General features: G+C 34.0%; 2 long non-coding RNA genes across 2 annotated transcripts; both read left to right on the forward strand.

The window, feature by feature from the left end:
- The first annotated feature begins 599 nt into the window (after window positions 1-599).
- LOC146536495 (uncharacterized) lies at window positions 600-10,745 on the forward strand. Its single transcript, XR_014878255.1, has 2 exons — window positions 600-984; window positions 8,644-10,745. It is a non-coding gene; the product is annotated as an uncharacterized LOC146536495 (long non-coding RNA).
- LOC146536496 (uncharacterized) lies at window positions 4,828-8,491 on the forward strand. Its single transcript, XR_014878253.1, has 2 exons — window positions 4,828-6,438; window positions 6,530-8,491. It is a non-coding gene; the product is annotated as an uncharacterized LOC146536496 (long non-coding RNA).
- Window positions 10,746-19,892: the final 9,147 nt, after the last annotated feature.

Raw genomic sequence — 19,892 nt, forward strand, 5'->3', positions numbered from 1 at the left:
TTTTAATTAAAAATGTCTTATAATATAATAATTGTTAGCCACTCCTAGCACAGGGGCACAAAAATGTGCTGCACAATCTACTGGTAGTGGGTTCGATCCCCACTCGAGTAAATGAAATATTTATTTAAATATATAGCTGAAGCGGGATGGATACAGCGCGAAGCTGTGGGGAAAACAGTGGCGTAGCTAGGGGGGTGCGAGCGGTGCGGTCGCACCGGGCATCAAAAGGAAAGGGGCATCAAAGTCGACGATCACTTTGTTTCTTTTTTTTTTAGATCTTATACCATTTTAAAGGGCATCAAGTCTCCTAAGCCGCACCGGGCAGCAAATACCCTAGCTACGCCACTGGGGGAAAAGAAAAGAAAGAAAAAAAAAAACATCGATGTTGTTCTTTCGAATTTTATCGAACACCTTCGATTTACAACTTCGATTTTTTTCTAACATCGGGCATCCCTAGCAACGCAACGACACGACATGACGACAGTGTTTTGCTACCTATGACCAATGTTGCCAACCTCAGGAGAGCAAAAAACAGATCTAACCAAAATATTATTAATTTTATTAAAATGATTATTCCAAAAAAAATCCAATTTCACGGCCTTTGGACATTTACGTAGGAATTTTTTTCGAGTTACGTACAGAAAAAAAACGTAACTTATAAAATCACTTCGTTGTTCATCTGCTTCTATGTCTGTCAAGACTGTTTACTTATCTCAAGATCACGTGGATATGTTAAGCTTAGTAAATATGAAATAATCAGATTTACGATCTCTTGGAGATCATAAAATGAAAAGTTAACGCAGTCTGAAAATTTGGAGACAATCCGCCGGAATCGTGGAGGGAGTGCGACCCAATTGCTGTTACTTATGTTCTACATCATATTTTTAATTCAAAGTTTATATTGATATATGGAAATAGTTTGTCTTGTGAGGAGACAAGATGTAGTAAAGGGTACAGAAAACTTGCTTAAATTACGTAGTACAGGTAAATGTAAATTTGTTATATGCTTTTCCATATTTTTCTTGCCTTATAGATAGACAAAGGTATATTTATAATTTAAATATGACCTTGTATTATGCGACTCAACGTCATAGTGACGCGTTTTTTTATTTAGATTTAAATAAGTTTATTTATAATAGTTGTAACTTGACAGAAGATACATTGTATCTACCTTTATATTTTAAAAAACAAATTGCTACTTTAGTAGCATATAATATACAAAACCCTGTTATACATTGTATAACAAAGGAAATAGTTTGTAGTTATAATTTTTCATAAAAAATAATAATCTATATATATAAAAGGACTTGTCCTCACTGACTGAGGTAAGACGCACGCACAGCAGTAACGGCTGATGGTAGAAACGTGGAATTTGGTCAGATGTTTACTTTCGTAATCTGGACATCCACTAAGAAGGGATTTTGAAAAATTTTTACCCTAAAGGGGTGAAATAGGGGTTCAAAGTTTGTATGGAAAAAAAATTAAATCGCACTGATTTTTATAAAATTTGAAATTTAGATTTTTAAAAGTGTTTAATTGAACACGTGTTTCATCGTTTTCTATAATTCTCCCCCTAAGGGTGCAAATAAGGGGTTGAAAGTTTGTATAGATTTTATTTTAAATCGGCACCAATTTTTATAACATTTGAAATTCAGACTCTTAAAAGTATTTAATTGAACACATGTTTCATGGTTTTTTAGAATTCTTCCCCTAAGAGTGCATATAAGGGGTTGAAAGTTTGTATGGAAAAATCTTTAAATCGCCACCGATTTTTATAAAATTTGAAATTTAGACTCTTAAAAATATTTCATTGAACACATGTTTCGTGGTTTATTAGAATTCACCCCTAATTACGCAAGCGAAGCTGCGCGCGTCCGCTAGTGACATAATAAGTTCCAGTTTAAACTAGATAACAAAACAACACCTAGGCCACTTACATTGAATATTGTACACCAAAATATACAAGGCTTAGGAGGCAAAGGACTGAAACTAGAATTGTTCCTAAAAAAATTTAATATACATATAATGTGTATAACTGAGCACTGGATCTCGAGATGTAACAATACAATAAATAGAAAACTATACATTGTCAAGTTCGTTCGTTAGAGAGAAGGCCATCCGCGGCGGTTCGCTTATATTAGTGAGAAATGATATACGTTGTAAATCGCGACCAGATATACTTAGTAGCTCTCTCCGACGAACGCTCCATTGAATTGTCCTACGTTGAATTCAATAGACATAGTAGTTTTAATATAGATATAATACAGGTGACATCATTAAGCCTCCTTCTTCTAAACTTATTTAAATCTTTTAATTTGTTTAATATGTTCTCTGAATCAACTCGTATAACGAATACGTCCGCTACTTGTATAGATAATGTTTTTTGTCATTGTGAGACTGTAGAAAAACAAATTATTACTAATCTAAGCTCGGATCATTGTGGTCAAATGTTTTCGGTAATAGATAAAACAGTCGCAGAACGTAAACAAATATCAATTAGACCAATTATTGAAAATAAAATTAATCTTTTTAATAATAGAGTGAGTGAAAAAATTGCAAACTTAGAAATAACCGGATTAAATCCGAATCAGCTATATTGTAAAGTTTTTAATTTACTCTCTACAGAGTTTGATAACATTTTTAAAGTTAAACAAATATATAAAAACTTGAAGTTAACTTTTAGCGACTGGGCAACTGTTGGTATATACCGAAGCAGAAACAAACTATACGAATTATATAATATGAGGCAATGGAATCAAGATCCGGAGTTCTTGTTAAAAGTTAGAAATTTTTCAAAAATATTTAAAAAGGTATGTGTCCAGGCTAAGTCTATGCATATAAGAGCAAAAATTTTGAACTCTAATAATAAAATTAAAGCTACATGGGATGCTATTACTACTGTAACTGGGAGATCTAGAGCTGTCAGTGAACCTATTAAATTAATAGTTAATAATATAAGCTTAAATTCAGATTTAGAAGTGGCAAATACTTTTCAATTTTTTTTCTGATATATCTACTGAAGTAACACGTTCACTGCCATCATTTCCTCCGGAAGCAGAATTAATACTAAAAACCCATGTAAATAGTTGTAGACAAAATTTTGTGTTTAAGAATGTGTCACCAGATGAAATTGTCAAAACTTTTAAAAGCCTTAATATAAAGAAAACTGGTGACTTATGGGGCATGTCTGTTAGTTAGTAATTCGTTTAAGTAATTAGTTTTTAATTCAATTATACCTAATATTGCTCCTTACCTTGCTTTAATTTTTAACAATTGTGTAGAATCCGGTACTTTTCCTGATGAAATATAGCAAAATAGTACCACTTTACAAAAGTGGAGATAGATCTGAGCCTGGAAATTACAGACCGATCTCTATTTTGCCGTCTCTAAGTAAAATATTTGAAAAAATAATGTTCAACCAGCTCACAATTTTCTTAAATATTAACAATTGTTTCCATAGTGAGCAATATGGTTTCACCAAAGGCAAGTCCACTACGGATGCGGGTGCCGCACATCCGCACTCCTAAAGCACATTTATGACGCATGGGAGAGGTCACAAAATGCAATTGGAGTGTTTTGTGACTTATCCAAAGCCTCTGATTGCGTAGACCATGTAACTCTGTTGTTAAAACTAAAATATTATGGTATACAGGATACTGCCCTTGACCTTATTGCCTCATATTTAAACCAAAGAATCCAGAAGGTTAGTATAAATAATGTAAAATCATCTGGATCTCCTCTAAAGATGGGCGTTCCACAAGGATCTATTCTTGGTCCCCTTTTATTTCTTCTTTATATTAACGATCTACCTTTTTATGTGGAGAACCTATGTGATATTGTACTTTTCGCGGATGATACCTCTTTAATATTTAAGGTTGACAGAAACAAAATAAACTATGACGATGTGAATAGTGCATTATCGCATATTCTTCGTCGGTTTGATGTTAATAATCTAATGTTAAATGCTAAAAAAACCGAAATGCACCTGCAGTTTTCTTTACCAAATGTTAGAAAACATAATTTTAATCTAATAATTAAAGGAGAACCTCTTAATGTGTCGGAATCAGCTATTTTCTTAGGTGTTACTATAGATTCCAAACACTGGCCTAGGCAACATGTCAAATGAATAGCTCCTTGACTTTAATTATAAAATTTGTATTAATTAGTATTAAAATATATAATTTAGTGTATAAATTTGTGAAATAAACCAATTAAGTGTCATTTGTATATAAAATAATAAGAAGAACAAACGAACGAAGAAGAATACGAACGTTAAACTGTGTAACCTCCGTGAGCTATCGTCTGTCAGTGTGCTAACGGAATGATTTTTAAAATTTCTAAAACGCGGGGAGTATTTGTTTCTTAATTTTTTATATTCCCACAAATATCTTATTACACAAAACTCATTTTTATAGTGAGCTACGTCCCTTCTCACATTTTGGCACCGTTATTGTCTCACTTTGCTTGACAAGTTGGAAGCTTAGCTGCAGACATACATATTTGCCTCAGACAAATACAACAATACAAAAACTATACAGTACTCAATTATATATACACATTACTATAAGTTTATATCAATTTTAAATAATACTAAACTATAATTAACATGTAAATTGGCATCAAAATTTTACTGTATTAATTTATTATTTGCCTACCTACCAGTAATATAATTTATCAATAATTTCTAAAGTGGGCTAATAATTGCTCCCATCCCATATTTACTGATTTTAATACTTAATTTTAATTTTTTCTAACTATTTTTTTTAAAAAGTATTTTATTTATATCAATTTATTTTCTTTTTACTTTTTATATATATATATGACGGCGCGCTGCTATGTATTAGTTTTAATTATAATTTCGCAATTATTGCATTTTGATTTTAATTGATTTATGTAATGGATTATATTAGAAGAATATTTAAAATGGAGCGGGTAACCCCGAATAGGGTAGTAGGTGTAGCCACGAGTTTTTAGCAGACGTCATTGGTTGACAGCTATGGCGTGAGATGTTCACCAATTAACCTATTGGCTCCTAATCTATTGTAATTTTGTTAATCTTGTGAGATTTATTGTAAAAACTGTTATGTAAACGAGTAATAAGACATTGTAGAATATAAGTGACTTTTATTTAAACATCTCTGTTGCTACAACGCCCACAAATGAATAGTAATAGCCAAGACCGCTTTGAGGCCCCTTCTGATGCTTCTACATCAGAAGTGGGATTACCAGGAACGAATAAGGAACAAAATACAGAACAGAGTATTAAAATTTGACAAGATGTGAAAATTGTAAAAAAAATGTGAAGTTAAAAATTTATTTTTGACATGTCGAAACAAAATTTTACGGGAGCCATTGGTATCTGACATTAAGAAAAATAATGTTACGAAAGTTTAATTCTGATATTGCAAACCACGACGCTAGCACTTGGTGTGACATATGTTTACAAGAAAAACTTATTTTGGCAGTGATTTGATAATCACAATGAACAAGGCACAAAAAGAGATAAAATAGAATTTGACAAAAACGAGATTGTGAGAGCAAAATCAAATAATAAGAAATTATGGAAAGTATTAAAAATAAGTTAAGTATTCTTGACGTTAAGAATATCGCTTCTGATTTAATACGGAATTCAAATTCCCCGCAGGATTATGTTGATATAGTTAATGAATATTTCGTTAGCATTGGTGGAAATCTTGCCGATCTTAAAAAAAAGGTTTCCCAATGTCAGTGGAAAACCACAAATAGATAATGTCAAATCGTCGTTCCTTTTACTTGATACTGATGAAATTGAAGTTGCAAGAGTTATAAATTCGTTAAGAAAAACTGACTGTGAAATTGGTGTAAGGGGTAACGAACACAAACTATTCGAAAGCTATCTCACGGATAGAATGCAATGCACTAAAATAGAAGATATACCAGCATAAACCTTCCTATCAAATATGGCATTCCACAGGTATATTGGGACCAATGCTTTTTAATATTGAACTTACCTATAAACTTTGGAAAATTTGTGTGTTTTGCTGATGACACCGTTTTACTGGTAAAAGGATAAACCCGGGAACAAGCCTTTTATAATGCTCAGGCCCTCAAGGGATCGGCGTCATCTTGCTCAATCTAGTTTTTCCCGGAATTAAATGGCCACAATTAAAGGATCTGTTCTTAGCTAGATTTGATACTGTTGAGACTCCAGCTGCAATTTATGGCGATTACTCAATAGTGGTCCAAGAGAAGACGAGTGTTTATCTGCGTATGCCGGGCGCTGCTTATTACACTGTTCAAGAATATTTAGAGGATAAACATGTATGGAAATAATGTCTATCGGATGTCATGCAGGATAGCTGCCAGCTAATGTAATAAATATATTATACCATTGACTTTGAAAGGAGAAACTGTTGAGTTTCTTGCTGGCTCTTTTCAGCAGAACTGCCTTCCGAACTGGTTATAGCTTTTTGTTGATATGTCTACCTGACTATTCAAAAGTACTTATAATAGTCTATTTGAATAAAGAATATTTTGAATTTAAATATAGAAAAAGAGGACATCCGATTGGTGAGAAGACTACTCCGACTATGGGAGTGAAAAAGCCACTAATAGAAATATCACAGCGATGCTATAACTGTGGCAAGGCGGGTCACGAATCCAGTGATTATTGTGGCAATAGTAGTTGTAATAGCAATTTCTTATTTACGTTGTGAGATTTCAGATACTACCTCATCTCTACAGTCTAAGGAAGTTGGTGTGCATATGAAGGTAATTACCCCAACTTGCTTCACGTGTGGTGAATGCGGCCACATTGCACTGCGCTGCACCAGTATGGATACCAAGGCAAGCGATGAACGGGTTGAACGATGGGTGAATGTTTGCTCCATTCAACCAGCTATGGATCAGTTCTTAGATGAATCTGGTGAGAAGTTTTCATTTTGTTTCGGCTCTGTTGCCGAATGCTCTTTAATAAAGTCAGCTCTGTCGAGATAGATAATAATAAGTCATGGCAAGATGCACTACCTGACAATAAGCTAGCCATTAGCACAGCTATTATGAGTAGGATAACCAGGGCGAGTCCTTTAGAATTGTTAGTAGTAAAGGTTTCTATGCCTCTAAACTTAATGTAATTAGCAACGGATGAATTTGATTTCAATCTTATTATCGAGCAATCGACACGAGTGAAAGAAGCTAATGCTTCTTCTGAGTAGGTTTAGTTTGATAAACGTAAAGCAAAGTTAAAGAATTAAGTAAGTGATTATGTGCTGTAACCAAACCAAGCTTGACCCAAAATTTTAAAGACTCTTAAAAAAGCCCGTAAGCCCGTAGTAATTGGTTTTCAATTCTAGTAGCACGTAGTAGTGCCGGAGATTGCAAGCAACAAAATAAAGTCAGAATGTGCCGATGACGGCCATGTTAAATAGTTACATACCTCTCTTACCCTGTAGTAGCCTGTGTGGCTAAGACAAACAAACAAAGCTAAGACAAACAAAACAAAAAAAAAACCAAAAAAATCTAGCTTTTGTGGCAACGACTAGCCTTTGTGGCAACGACTAGCCTTTGCGGCGACGACTAGCCTTTGCGGCGACGACTAGCCTGTGTGGCGACGAGTGGCCTGTGTGACGACGAGTGGCCTGTGTGGCGACGAGTGGCCTGTGTGGCGACGAGTGGCCTGTGTGGCGACGAGTGGCCTGTGTGGCAACGAGTAGCCTGTGTGGCGACGAGTAGCCTGTGTGGCGACGAGTAGCCTGTGTGGTAGCAGCTGGCCTGTGTGGCAGCAGCTGGCCTGTGTGGCAATGACTAGCCTATGTGGCAAGTACTAGCCTGTGTGGCAATGGCTGGCCTGTGTGGCAAAAAGTAGCCCGTGTGGCAATGACTGGCCTGTGTGGCAATGACTGGCCTGTGTGGCAATTACTAACCGTTGTGGCAATGACTTGTTGTCTGTGTGACTGTTAGCCTATGTGATATTGAGTAACGGGTGTGACATTTGTAAGATTGTTATGTGTGCCTTATACGAAACATTTCGTAGTATTTGTAATACACTTATGAAAATTGTAATCACTATGAGTTTTGTTGAGTTCACTGTTACATCCACTAAGGGAACATATTGTGTGGTCAGGAAGACCGAACGGGACGTATTGCAAAGCACTATGTTTATTGTTCACAGATTGAACCTATGCACACGAGGACGTGTGACGATGCAGGACGGCCGTGACGGCGCGCTGCTATGTATTAGTTTTAATTATAATTTCGCAATTATTGCATTTTGATTTTAATTGATTTATGTAATGGATTATATTAGAAGAATATTTAAAATGGAGCGGGTAACCCCGAATAGGGTAGTAGGTGTAGCCACGAGTTTTTAGCAGACGTCATTGGTTGACAGCTATGGCGTGAGATGTTCACCAATTAACCTATTGGCTCCTAATCTATTGTAATTTTGTTAATCTTGTGAGATTTATTGTAAAAACTGTTATGTAAACGAGTAATAAGACATTGTAGAATATAAGTGACTTTTATTTAAACATCTCTGTTGCTACAACGCCCACAAATGAATAGTAATAGCCAAGACCGCTTTGAGGCCCCTTCTGATGCTTCTACATATATATAAAAAAATCCTCTTCTTTATTTCCTCATAGCCTACTGCTTTCCATTTTTCAGCATATTAACAATGGATAAGCAAATCATAACCCGCAAAGCCTCTGCGAAGGACCTAGAAGGCAAACTGAAGCGAGACAAGAACTTAAATTTTCCCAAGACCTCTGTAAGCAGCTTCTTCAGGAACGTGAGGATAGTGAGGAGGAAATAGCCATTATCATTAAAAAAAATAAAGAATTGAAAAATGAACTCGCTGAATTGCATGCAAAAAATTTAGAAGTAGTGGCAAAGCGGGATCAACTACATAGTATCTTGGGTACATTTGAGCAGTGCAGCAGTGAACATGAGAGGGCTCTGGACAGAATTAAAGAGTTGGAAATTCAATTAGGGGAGGCCAATGACTCAATTCTGAAAAAAATAGTCATGAGGCAAAAAAAGATTTTGAAAATACCTCATGTTTATATGATGAGCTGGTGGGATGTAACCCTAAACTGAGTTCCTGCTTAAAACCAGTTTTTTTGATTGATTTAACAAAAGATGATTCACATGTTGAGCAAAATATTAAGTTTTCATCAAAAAATAAATTCAAGAAATATATTAAATTAAATTAATTTATTAAAAAAACTAGTAAACTTCTTAAATTAAAATTACCGGCTAGGCAAATAAACATATTAAATAAAAGTAAATTAAAATTAATAAATAAACTTAAATCTTATAATAATAGATTGATTCAAAGCAGGTTTATGTATGACCGAGGCACATTCCAGCTGCAAGATGAAATAAATAACCTAAATAGCTCCTTCAAAGCACTAAGTGAGAAAAATGAATCCTCACAAAATCAAATTAAAGAACATATTTTAGCTGCAGGCGATTTGGTTGACCTTTGCAATTACAACATGGAAAGATTTGAATTACTAACAAATAAACATAGTTGTGGTTGATCAGTTGTAGGTTCCACTGAATCAATTCCCTCGCAAAAGATAAACAATTCTGAGGTTGTGAGTGACTCGTCCATGCATAATAGTACAAGTTTTACATAACAATAAAACTTGTATTATTGTGGAGAGACGATGCACAGCATCTGTGAGAGGGCGCTGTATACTTCCCTTTGATTATCCAATGATGTTCACTTCCGGTTGCTGTTTTGGACCAATCAGCGATTCGCCGGAAGTCACGTGATCTCAGGTGGTAGGGCGCCGGAACGTATAAAAGGCGACACTACGCTTCTTACCTCATAGCAGATTCTCACCAGGAGCCTTAAAATGATGCTGTGCATCGTCTCTCCACAATAATACAAGTTTTATTGTTATGTAAAACTTGTACTATTATTTGGGATGTGACGATGCACAGCATCTGTGAGAGACGTGTTTATAACTCCTGGTGACCACGTACGACGCTATGTGATCTAAATCAGAATGATTGTATAAATTGATTCTGATACATTCAGATAAATTGATCTGTAAAACCACAAAAAACATGAGTAACATTGTTTTATTTATAAGCAAACAAAGAATTATAAATTGCTTAATTTTTTAATTCAATTAATAATCGCTCTGTCGGAAGCTGAGCCAAAACAATCTAACTTCAATTATTAGATTTACTTATAATCTGCTTACAAACAAATTTTAGAAGATGTTTCGCAACTCGCTGATAAGCATGAGTGGGAAAGGAAGCTCTCATAACCGTCTAAATAATAAGGCTAGATGTGCTCACTTCTTTTGATAATAATTTACTGTAAAGAAATCAAACACCTCGAGGCTTTTACAGAACTTATATTTCTTCCAGGGCTAAATACCATTAGACTTGTACAATTTATATCACAGGACTTTTACAGAACTTATACTTCTTCCAGGGCTAGATACAATTAGGCTTGTACAATTTATATCACAGGACTTTTACAGAACTTATACTTCTTCCAGGGCTAGATACCATTAGGCTTGTACAATTTATATCTCAGGACTTTTACAGAACTTATACTTCTTCCAGGGCTAGATACCATTAGGCTTGTACAATGTATATCTTAAATTATAATACAATATTTTATTCTAGAGGACCACTTTCCTCTTCAGCTCCAAATCTAATAATGCGCATCAGAATTTTCAACACATCAAGCGTCGCGCTAGTTCTATGTATAAATTTTCAAATATATCTTTTTATTAAACAAAGAGGTTGATTTACATTTTTCTATAACAAATTATCGTAAATATAAAAACTATTTATATAAAATCATTACATTCGGCCATCCGACTTCGTGCAATCTCCCGATGCACGACTACTCACAAAAACAGTACAAATCAACAATATATTATTATAAACTCATTACATTCGGTCGATTACAAATAATATATGTATTCATATTGCCGCAGCCTACTTGACATCACTAGTTTCAACAAATATACAACTAATTGAATCATTGCGTCTTGAGCTAGTACAATCATATTATAACAAAATGCGCAATAGATACTAGACTTAACATATAATTTACAAAAAATAATTACTTTTGAGACCAGAAGACTTTTGGAGTTCTCTCAGAAGTTTAACCATATTATGTACATATAACGAAATTGTAACTTATCGCTGCGTGGAAGAAATACGAGAAAATTTATCAATAAATAAAACATGTTTTGTTAAAATGTTGTCTGTCGGTTTTGTCGGTTTATGTGTCCCTGCGTTTGTCTGTACGCATATCCTGAGATTATGAACACTTTAAACATTTTTAGTAATAAAAGTTGAGCAAGTAAAGAAATATGTAGTATAAAGTTTAGTTTCAACTTAAAGTAACATCAATAATCATACACACAAATATAAATATTATATTCTAATGTCCACTGGCTACATGTTTGTTTATCTCTACGTATATTGCACTCTTTACGTACATACTATTTAAAGTTTATTTCTTGCTGTTACCTATTATTATCTGTCAGTTCCGTTATTGAACTTTAATTTCACTCTTAAATATATAAAATAATAAGGATAGCGTATTTATATTTGAAATTCCGCTAAAATTACAAATATCCTACGAAATACTTTATTGTCCATCATCAAATAAAGAGTAGTAAAAGAAAATGCTTCACATAAGAAAATGCACAGCAGGCGGCCTTATCGCTGTAAGCGATCTCTGCCAGGCTACCTTAAGGTGCACTCGGAAGTATATGTCAATCGGTAGCCTACCGCTGCTTTATATCCTTATACACATACGTAATATATCCTATTATATTGTATAGAATTATTAATTATAATAAAATATAATTTCTAATGTCAACAAATATATATAAATACGGTCACGTTAATTTGTAAAGAAAAGGATACAAAAACTTAAATACGTCTAGGTCTAGGTCTAAGGATACCTAGGAAATATTACTAAGCAATTTTAATTAACACAATAGATGTATGTTGATAAGTATGTAAAAAAAATCCATAACAGTACGTTCAGAAAAGTAAAAGGATCAACGATATTACAGAGCCAAGTAGTGTGCATCTAGCTGGGCTTATAATGTTTGGATTGAGAACGTTACATTCGATAGGAATACAGCGTCGAGCTATTGGCATCATCAAAAATAAATATATATAATAACAATTTTGCAGTTGAGTTATAGCAATTACTTCACATACATACTCATAATAAAATCGTAAGAGGTTCGGTCTTTACTTGAAAAATATTTTTTTTAAAAAAATGTTATTAACCTAATAGAACCCAAAACAATTATTTTTAAATTTTTGTTTATTTGTCCGTTTGTATGTGCGTTTGTTATCTCAGAATCGACTTAACCGATTTAAATGTGGTTTTCACTATTGGGTTCTGGCAAGCTCCCGAAAACATATAGGGTTTATTTTATTACAATCGGTTCATAAACAAATAAAAGAAAAGTTATGCCAATTTAAAGTATTTAGTTCGACAAATTTGCTAATTGCCTTAACAGTTATTTTATACAACTGTTTTACTGAACTGACTGAATCTTTAGTTTTCAATTCCTTTATTAATATTTCTATTTCAGGCGGGCGTAGCCCCGAACGGGCCCACTAGTAGTAAATAAATTCTTATGTAATGTAAAGAATAACCTCATGAGAAACACATCCAATATGAGAATTCCAATTTTAATTAAGTAGAACAACATGTTCCCTGAACTATTCAAGACCGACCTAAACACAGCAATCCAACCATGCCACGGAACGACATGCAAGGAGAGTTGGCTGTGGCTGAAATATTCGAAACGATCATCTGTTGAACTATATTTACATAAAAGTCATTTAAACCATCAAATATTCTTTGCGTTGTAAAATTTACTCGTTAAAGAACCGATTCCGAAAATTCCTCAAATTTTTGCAATTGAAATTTACTGAATTTAGGTAAAATATATATATATATATATATATATATATATATATATATATATCAAGGACGAGTAATTTCGAAGGCTAAATCGAATTTTAAAAACTATGATTTAACTATGATTTTTTTAGTCCTATGTAACTTCCCTAGTAATATCCTAAAAAATATTTCTTTTGAGATACTTTAATTTTTATAAATAAATTTAGAAATCTTTATTGCCCATTTACGCTTAATGACTAGAATTGGTTTATGAATAAAAACGTTATGTTAATGTGAAGCACGTTTGTAAGACAAAATTGCTGCAAAACAACTTATTGAATCGACTAAAAATATAATTTTCAACGTATAAACATTGTTTCTAAGTCTACGTTGACGATGCGGTCCCAGAACGAAAATACACTAAATTGTGACCACCATGTTGTCATAAGGGGAACAAAATCGCGTTTAAATAACTACGTACGTAGCAGTTATTATTATTTACAGTTACCAGCAAACAAATTGCGATCTTTCACGAGCTACCAATTGTTAAAGTTTCCAGTTCGTAAGAGAGTAAACATCTATCTTCGTGACAAATTTGACTAAGACAAGGTACAGACAGTAAAATCTCATCTACAACTAGAGCAATAACGCCTGCCTAGTCATCAGATGAATTTTCAAAAGGTAAGTAAACCCCTGGACAGAGGTCCAAGAGAGGTGAAGAGAAACTAACAAGTCTACTAGTCTTAGTTTACATGTTTATTAAATTTATGAGCTTAAGAAATGCAGATATTGACACTCGCTCTATGTGCGTTTCAATTCGCTACCATAAAGAAAATGGCAGAATACATAAATATACATTTTGTACTAAATAATATGTTTTGGAACTGGAGAAAAATATATATAAAGACAATATACTATCTTTTTAAACATAGCGTTTCATTTTTATGACACCCGACAGATGTCTATAATTAATTGACAGCCTCGTACAAAGAATAAAATAGTGAATACGTGTGAATACAAAACCAACGTAAGAAAATAATAATTGCTATAAATCAAAGCAGACTGGATAAAAGACAACAAAGTGAGATGAATAATTAATTGTGACTGTCGTTTCTCTAATTTACACATAACTTGCAACGTCTGTACATATTGTAATTATGCTAATAATAAAATTGTAACGTGTGTACGCTAATAAACTCTTATGTACATAGAAACAAATTTAATTAATTTATTCAAATCACCCCAACCCGATATAAATCACATATATGAATTCTACTGGAAATAAAAAAAATGTCGAAACTTGTAGGTGGTACTACACTCGCGGCAGAACCTAATGCTGTGACTTTGTTATCGTGTTTCTATCAATTTTATCAATAATTGATACATAAATATATATATATTTCAATATATAAAATTTTGAACTAGCAGACCAAACTAACACTGTTATGACCTATGATATTTATGACACTGACGGTACCTGATCCTGATCCTGATCCTAATCCTGACCCGATACCCGAGTGAGACTAACTTTCTACTTTTAATGCATGATATCTGAGATAAATCAATAAATCTTCTGGTTTTTTTACATTTCTAATAGGTTTATCGAGTATCCTAATATAGAAAATAGCTTTTTTCTTTCGTTTTAACCAGATCTAAAAGTAAAGCTAAGGGTAATTTATTACAGAAATATTGATGTATATTTTTTTATTGTCTAGTATTAGCTTTCATTTCTTTGAGAAACTGATCATAATTTCGCTCAAAGCACTTTATTAAACTTTTTGTAGATACGAATTATTTCCTCACAAGACCCATTATAAACAAACGAGCAAAATTTATACACTCATTTACTTATGTAAGCCAATTTTCTATATGTCACACAAACTGCGGAATTACATTTAAATGTGATCTATTAACTTTTATAATACCAGTAACTAAAGTTTAACTTTAATTCTTATCTATTATACAGAAATTTATAAATCTAAACATTGCATTTGTATCCTAGTAAAAAGTTCCTTTGCTTGTCTTTATGTCACCGAAGCGCTTTATCACATCAAATGAACCGCTCACCAGAAGATGTAAATCACTCCTACGGCCGCGAAGATCTCGAAGTTTTGCATTTTCGATAAATTCCCTTTTTTTTTGTTTGTCATTGCCATCATTCCACTGGGTGGATCCTCTAGGGTGCGTCTCAGCATCCGACTCCATTTCCCTCAAATTAATGCAACAAATGTCATTAAAAACTAATAATCTTAATAAATTAATTGATGTATTTATAAATTATCAATTCAAAAGCACTCTCTTTTAAATGTCATTCAAAAAAAATATTTAAAATGGATCGTCAAAATGTCAATAAATAAATCAGAATCAATCAGAAGAAAAAAAAATACTAAAATAATCAATATTAATAAACAAACATAATAATTTAAGCTTACATTACTTACAAAGACTACTACACACTATGCCTGACTGCCGCAATCATCAGTCACGAGCAGGCGCTTACTTAATTTTTTACTTTACATACTACGCCCGACATACCGAGGCCACCACCAGCCTCGAGCAAGCAGGCTCTTACTCTAAATACATAATATCAATCATCAATCTTCGGCACGCTGACCGATAATTCATCTACGGTACGCTGACCGTTAATTCATCTATGGTATTCTAACCATTCTTCTGTGGCACGCTGACCACTAATTCATCTATGGTATTCTAACCATTCTTCTGTGGCACGCTGACCACTAATTCATCTACGGCATCCTTAGCCGTGTATCAATCTTTATACTATTCTATAAAATATACTTCATCATCACACTATTCTAATAAAATATACTTCATCATCACACTATTCTATAAGATATACTTTATCTTCATACTATTCTAATAAAATGCATAATAACTCTTAAAGTGACTAAATTTTCAATCAAAAGCTCTCCGATCAATAATATCTACAAAAGCTAGCAGTGGAAAACTTGATTTCCATGTTTTTGTTGTACGTACCTCACTTTGGGGCGGAATCTGGACCACTTCTGACTGTAAAGAAATCAAACACCTCGAGGCTTTTACAGAACTTATATTTCTTCCTGGGCTAAATACCATTAGACTTGTACAATTTATATCACAGGACTTTTACAGAACTTATACTTCTTCCAGGGCTAGATACAATTAGGCTTGTACAATTTATATCACAGGACCTTTACAGAACTTATACTTCTTCCAGGGCTAGATACCATTAGGCTTGTACAATGTATATCTTAAATTATAATACAATATTTTATTCTAGAGGACCACTTTCCTCTTCAGCTCCAAATCTAATAATGCGCATCAGAATTTTTAACACATCAAGCGTCGCGCTAGTTCTATGTATAAATTTTCAAATATATCTTTTTATTAAACAAAGAGGTTGATTTACATTTTTCTATAACAAATTATCGTAAATATAAAAACTATTTATATAAAATCATTACAACCTGTTTATATAAGTATCGATTATTATTCATGAAGCCCTTTTGTAGCCTGTTTCCGGTGGTCTAGCTAGATTCTTAATGTAGAACCTAGAAAAACATTTTTCTTAGGATGACACCACCGTCTCTAGAGCGTAATTTTCAACAGGTCTCACCTGTTTCACCGAAATATTTCTAAACGAAATATGATATTAGAAGTACGAGCAGGATCAAAATGCCCATGAAAATGTCGTCCGGTCTATTGAAAATTAAATCCGGCTCAGACAGCAGGTCCTAGATAGAACCGGCCAACTCCATACCTTTTTTTTTTTTTTTAACAACTATAATAAATTTATAGTAAGCAGACGCGTTCTAGAGTGGATACCACGCCTTGGCAAGCGTAATGTAGGACGTCTTCCCGCTAGATGGGGTGACGATGTCCGCAAAGTGGCGGCAACGTCCGGATGCAGAGAGCCGAAGATCGAGCCCAGCGGAGCGCCATTGAAGAGGCCCACGTCCAGCAGTGGACGAGGACAGACTGATGGTGATGATGATGATGAAGTAGCTACCCGAGTTAATTTTTACATTGTAATTGATGCCATTAGTACAACATATTAGTAACACTAGAGCATTTAATAGAATGCTTTACAAAATACTATGTACTCAGCCCAATAATATGTTCCAATTTTTCCAATTTAGAGTTCTGGTTCTTTAGAGAACTGGTCAAACCTTTGAACACCTTTGGAAAATTTAAGACTTGAGTCCATCATCACACACTTTGAGTATTATAACTTCATAAAAGCATCAATGAATACTCACCAGAACCACGACCCGACCGACAATTCATGATGTGAATGTCCTATCTGCTACTTAGGTACAGTTTTGAAGAAAACTGGACTTGACATACGACGCGTTAGAAAATGCGAGTTTATAAGCTCATTAGTTTTTCAACCAAAATTTAGGCCGACTAATGCTTATATCATTCTTCGAAGTGTAATAAAGTTATAAGTAATTGATACTACTATACCTTGACATATAAAGTTATTATAATATTTCAATTATCGCTTCTTAGCTGTATTTTAGAACTACAATAGTTCACTCTCTGAAATTCGCCTTTAGAAGTAACTTTACAGTGTCAAAATTTATACGATTTAAATACAGATGTACTCAATTCAAACGTCCGATTCCCCCGGACTTAATGATGTCGTAGACATCCAACATGCTCTCCGCCATATTGGAGTTGCGACTACGTGTACTACCTCGCTAGCCAGGTTCAGATTATGCAAAACTCAAGGCAATAAGCAGCGGAATACCTACGTTGCGCACGTGGATATCGCCCAAGGTCTATATGCAGACATCATATAACAAGACTGTTGACAGTAATAATTAGGACAACTACCTTCACACAGCCCTCATGTTCCATGAAGATATTATTTTCATTAACTTTTCCCAGCTCTGGAATCAAAGTTACAAAAAATGAATGAAACTTATTGATAGTCTTTTTGCATTATTATTGTGTATCATACTTTATGGTATCCAACAACTTAGTAATAAAAGGTTGTCGTCTGTAATTCTTGGAGACTAATTTCATCTTGATTTGCCTTCTGAATTATTTAACTGCTTTCTTTTCCACTTTCTCCTGCTTCTTACCAACATTTCCTTCTATTTAGATGCAAATTTTCACTTCTTCCAAATATTAACCTATGTATTGCCTCCGCATTTTCTGCTGGATTACAGATTTCTTACACTACATCAGCTTCAATTCTGATGGTTACTGCGATACACAACAGGTAGAGACAGTTGTCTAATATATTAGTACGTCAGGTATTAAATACTTTTGCCGAGGTACTCATGGGGATGTGCACTCACTGGCACGAGGATAATGCCAAATTAGCCGAAGAAACCTTCGGTGACTTTTTATAATACTTATGTGGACTTTAATTTAGTTTTAGACACATTGTTTCTTTTTATCCATTACTTAACGATCCATATATCGAACTTTTTATTCTTTTTTGATAAACCTTTCGTTATCTATTACAAAATTTCCTATTGGTTTGCTTTATCAGTTGTCGAACGTGAGTCGAACTATTTTCTATTCTTGCTTTCTCGAACCGCTTGAAAATTCTTATTGGATAAAGCCAGAGATAATATGGAGAATGCTCCTTATTAAGTCAAAAAGAGTTTTCAGAGCCCCAAACCATCTACACCCGTCTCCGATATATCCAGAGGCAGCCTCCGTATTTCTCAACACAATGTATACAGAAAGATAATAAAGTTATTAACAATCATGCAATACCCTTGTACTAAGTTCTGGGCTTGTGTTACCAGACGGCGGGTTCTCACTCCAAACTACCGATATCCGGTATGCACCGATACCTGAAAATTGCTAATGTATAATTAAATGTGCTAGAGTTTTATACTCAACGCATGCTTCTCAATTTTGATGCATGTACGGTTGACGAAGGTCTAACTGCTTCAAATAATCTTGGAAAAGGATTATTGGTGGCATGGAGGTAGATGGCTAGATGCATTCCCGCGATTAAACCGGGAAGGGCCTACGGAGCCCAAACCATCAGCCACTGCCTCCGATACGCTCAGAGGCAGCCTCCTTATAACTGCCCCCCTCCCGTACAATTGAGAGCATTCCTAATTAAAATAGTACCGCGATTTTTTAAATTCTAATGTACGGATAAATGCACTTTAAATAATTGGACATACCTTATGTCAAGTAATAGTCCGAGTCCCTCTTAAAGCAACTAAGATAAGGTGACTGGCTAGAATCTTTGCCGAAGAGGCCATACAGAAGATCCCGTGATTGCCAAATACTATGACGCCCACTGCTAAATGTTATGACGTTCATAGCGATGGCAGTAACCACGAAAAAGCAGGAAATCCACAATTCCTTTATCCTCTCTCCTCCAGGATTGAGACACATTTTTGAAACAGTTTTCCTGCCAGGAGGCGAAATTGTCTTCGAATCCTTGTGTCTAATTCTTCCGAGTATTCGCTTGCAATTGTCAAAAGAAGCTAAAAGAAACTCACACAGATATATCCATTGTTATTCGTTAACTCGCTTAGGATACGCTCCCGAACATTTCAACAACGTTAGTAATTATCCTATTACAAATAAATAAAAAAGATTATCTAAATCAACTCGTATAACGAATACGTCCGCTACTTGTATAGATAATGTTTTTTGTCATTGTGAGACTGTAGAAAAACAAATTATTACTAATCTAAGCTCGGATCATTGTGGTCAAATGTTTTCGGTAATAGATAAAACAGTCGCAGAACGTAAACAAATATCAATAAGACCAATTACTGAAAATAAAATTAATCTTTTTAATAATAAAGTGCGTGAAAAAATAGCAAACATAGAAATAACCGGAGTAAATCCGAATCAGGTATATTGTAAAGTTTTTATTTTACTCTCTACAGAGTTTGATAACATTTTTAAAGTTAAACAAATATATAAAAACTTGAAGTTAACTTTTAGCGACTGGGCAACTGTTGGTATATACCGAAGCAGAAACAAACTATACGAATTATATAATATGAGGCAA

This window comes from Heliconius melpomene, chromosome 9, assembly GCF_056956725.1.
Source record: "Heliconius melpomene rosina isolate 202511_hmr_F chromosome 9, ASM5695672v1, whole genome shotgun sequence".
In the NCBI taxonomy this organism is placed as follows: Eukaryota; Metazoa; Arthropoda; class Insecta; order Lepidoptera; family Nymphalidae; genus Heliconius; species Heliconius melpomene.